Source organism: Crocodylus porosus, unplaced genomic scaffold, assembly GCF_001723895.1.
Source record: "Crocodylus porosus isolate Cpor-Errol unplaced genomic scaffold, CroPor_comp1, whole genome shotgun sequence".
Classification (NCBI taxonomy): domain Eukaryota; kingdom Metazoa; phylum Chordata; order Crocodylia; family Crocodylidae; genus Crocodylus; species Crocodylus porosus.
In genome coordinates this window covers 507720-511619 of record NW_017728897.1, presented here as the reverse complement: position 1 = coordinate 511619, position 3900 = coordinate 507720, and positions in this window count along the sequence as shown.

The following is a 3900-nucleotide window of genomic DNA, read 5'->3' as shown; positions in this document are numbered from 1 at the left end:
CAACACTAAACAAAAAGAAAAATGGTTTTAATAATCAGACTGCTAGGGTGGCTCCCAGTAGTTCCAGCAGCTGTGGGTAAGGACACAATTCTGACACTTGCACATGCGTAATTAGTTAGCTTTGATTTCACTGGGACCACTTCTATGTATAAGCGTGTGCATTAGTGATCGGGGGCTGAAGACTGAATTGGAAGCATGCTAGTTTTTACCTTTACTTGAACAGTTAAGGCTAAATTCCCTTGGCCACTGGGACTAGGGGTTTTCAGGGCTTGACAGATTAGTTAATTTGGGACAAGTGAAACTGGATTGACAGTGAAGGAAAACCCATATGGCCAATGTATCAGTTTGTGCCAATTACCATGCCACTTAGCTTAAATACAACTAAGGGCCTAAGCTGTGCTGGCCATATTTATGTAGTCCTTGGCTTCAAGTAGTGCTGCAAGAGTATGGCTCACCTATGCAATGCCCCCTTAAGTTGTGAAATATTCTACCGGCAAAATATGATGGAAGCTTCATTCATTCAAACTGGAAACTAGTTTGCTTGAGAATATACTGCATTGATAGTCAGATAGAAGAGCCTAAGGTCACTTGTAGGCTATTACAAACTTCTTTATTCTGTGATAATAGCATCTTCATTTCTAGAATTGTTGTAATTCATTATACTCTTGTCTATGGGTCACAGTACTAAGAAACTACAGCACATACAGAACTTTATTCTTAGAGGGTTTTTTTAGAGAGAGGTTTGATCATTGTCTCAATTTTAATATATTTCAATTAGTTATTCAACAAGATTAATTTAGATTGTTTTACTAAAATTACAATTGTGATGATTTATCTACTGTGTATGTATATACTACTGGCCTTTAACAAGGACTATGCATCTTGGTTCCATTATTGTTACCAGCTAGCAGAGATTTTGCTTTTCTTTAAGTACGTGAGGCCTGGCTATGGAGCTGAGGTGTCTGGATTGTAAATCTGCAGCTGCTATATGAAATTCTCTGTGTCACAGTGGGCAGCATAAAGGACTTAGATAGTAAGTTATCTGGATAAAGTGCATCTTCTCGTCTTTGTACAGCACTTAGCAAAATTGGCCCCAAGTTCAAGATCAGGGCTTATAGTTGCTTAAAGGTTATGTCTGTCAATTGTACTAAGTTCAACTGTAATTAGTAGTTATGTCCCTGAACTTTTGCCTAGTTTAACTTATATGTAAATAGTAAGCTTGTATTATTATTTTTTCATAAAGTTTACATGATCATTTTTAGCGATTTAGTAAATATGTCTAACAAAGCTCTGTGCTGAGAGAAGCTCTTTGGAACCTGTTGCATAAATGTAATATTTATTATTACTAATAATTCTCATTTCATAGGTAGTGAACACATGATTCTCCTGTTTAAATTAGTGAAGCATATGCATATGGTTAAGAAATGTTGTGAAACTGCAGTAATTTTGCGCTAATAATTTACAGTAGCATATGACTGCCAAATCACCAAATGCATACAAGCAAAGACTGTACATCACAAGGTGTTCCACCACGTAATAAGGCTGTGATTTAATGTTAATTATTTATAATACTTCATTATGTTCTGTAGCTAAGTTGTTTTAAAAAAAAGTCTTAGTATTATGACTCTTCACTTAAACATTGTGAGATTAACACAAAGTTCCTCTAGAAAAAATATAGTTACAAGGTTGTAGTAGTTTCTTTAATCCATGAGATAAAGCTCTAATTGCATTTTTTTTTAAAATTGCAGGATTTTTTTAATCCACAGGAACTCCATCCCAAGGGCTGAATTAATTTCTGAAGTCCAAATTAATGGATGAATTCAGCCCTATTTGCTGAATAGGGCTGAAAGGAGGCTCACTAAGTGTTGGCAAGATGTCTTCCTCCAAGCTGTGCAAAATGTTGTCGAGTCATTCTGAAAGAATAGGGATTTACCAGGTTTCATTACAAATTTGAAATCTGGTCCAGGTTGGAACAGCCCTTTATAGAGACCTACCACGGAGGTGGAGCAGATCAGAACATCCCCCGAGCTCTGGGTAACGTGGAACTATATTTTTACGGCTGTCCCTTAACTCCCCAGGCATCCAACAAGCTGTGATCCTGTTGGCCTATGAACATCCTTAAGCTTTGGCTAAATTTGTCTCTGGACTTCTGATTTGCTCTGCGTACAAATAACACGTGGCAGGGGAGATAACATGATGATGGTTTCAGCCCATGTGGTTTTACTCACTTGGCAGGGGATATTAGGAGTATGTTACAAATAAAGTAAGTACTTACTTACTTACTTACCCTTTTTCTCCACCTTGTGGGTACAGACAGAAGTGCAGCTCCCAGCTGTAACCGAGAAGGCTTTGCAGGAAGCCTTCTGAGTTACAACTGATGTCGTGGAACAAACAGAAGTTCACTGTTGGCTCCAGGGGGAGGGGAATCTAGCTGCTGGCTGCCAACCTGGCCCTGGTTTCTTTCCCCTAGCAGTGGCCCAGCCTGTTTGTTTCAGGATGGGAGAGGGGAAAGGGAGCAGAGGGAGCTCATTCTAGGGGTTCCCCAGCCTGCTCTGGAGGGTGGGGTGGGTATACTGGAGCCCCCCAGCCTCAGAGGGCTCCAATACACCTGTCCCACATTCTGGCAGGGGCTAAAATACCCCCAGACTGAACTTCCTCTGCTCTCTTTCCCCCCCTCCCATCCTGAAAACAGCTACAGGCTGGCAGGCAGTACAGACAGAAGTTATAAAAAAACTCTGTTTCCAAATGTCTTGATCTGACCCTGCATGCAGTGAGGGGTCAGATTTTCACCTGATTGACCATTTTTGAAGCTGTCTGCAGCCTTGTACTTACATTTGGTCACTGCTATAAACTGCTTTCTATGGCCAGATCTGGCAAAAAATGTCACTTCTGTCTGTGCTCTGAATGACTTGGTGTAGGGTAAAGGCCTGTCCCTTGCACTGTGGGTAAGCTAACTCTTAGGGTGCACAAAAGCCTCCCAATGGAAGCCTCTTGCCTACCCCATTTATGGTGCCGGGCAATTGCTCTTGGGCTTTCAGCGGTTCCCAATCTGTGGCACAAGTACCACCAGCTGTGCACAGACAACCTGCCAGTGGTATGCATTTACAGATGTATTATAATTACTTGAAGTGACCAAAATTTGCTGGTGGTTGAATGGGAAAATTTGCTGGTGGTACTTCATGCTGTATTGTTTAAAACTCATGGTGTGTAACCTGTCTGAGTTTGGGAACTGCTGCTAGCTTATTCCTTCAGTATTTTGCCTATGGGGAAGTGAGACTGGGGGCACCCAAGCCCCAAGGCCTCCAGGCTTGGGGCTTGTGTGCCTCCTGCAGGTTCAGGAGCATCTGAAGCATCTTGCTGCCACCAAACCTGAGCTCTGTTTAGCGGGCAATTTGGAGGCAATCTGGCTGGAGACGTGACATGTAGATTAAAAACGGGACAAAAGGAAGCTTACAAAGAAGCTCCCTCAATTTTGGAGGAGGCTGGCTGAGGATGCCAATGCAACTGGTTTCTCTCGCCGGGGTGCATCCCTGCTGCCCAGCGGCGCCGGACCCAGGTCGGAGGGAGCCTTTGTCGGGTATCTGATTCAGTCGCAGTCTTGCACGGGGCCCTCGGCAGGGCGGTGCTGGGCTGCTCCCCCTCCCCGGCGCCGTGGCGGAGGGGGGAGGGAGGGCAGCCCAGCCGCCGCCTCAGGGCGAGGCGCTGAGACGTGTGTCGGGGTGGCTCCGGGCTGGGGCCGGGGCCGGGCCCCTGGGCTGTGCGGTGCTCACGTTTCCGAGCCACCGCGCGGGAGGGCTCGCGAGGCCGGGTCCGCCTGCCCGCGCCCCCCGCGCTCAGTTTGCACCCACCTCCGCGGGGCTGCAACTGACGAGGCTCCGAGCCGAGCAGCGGGGAGGCGAG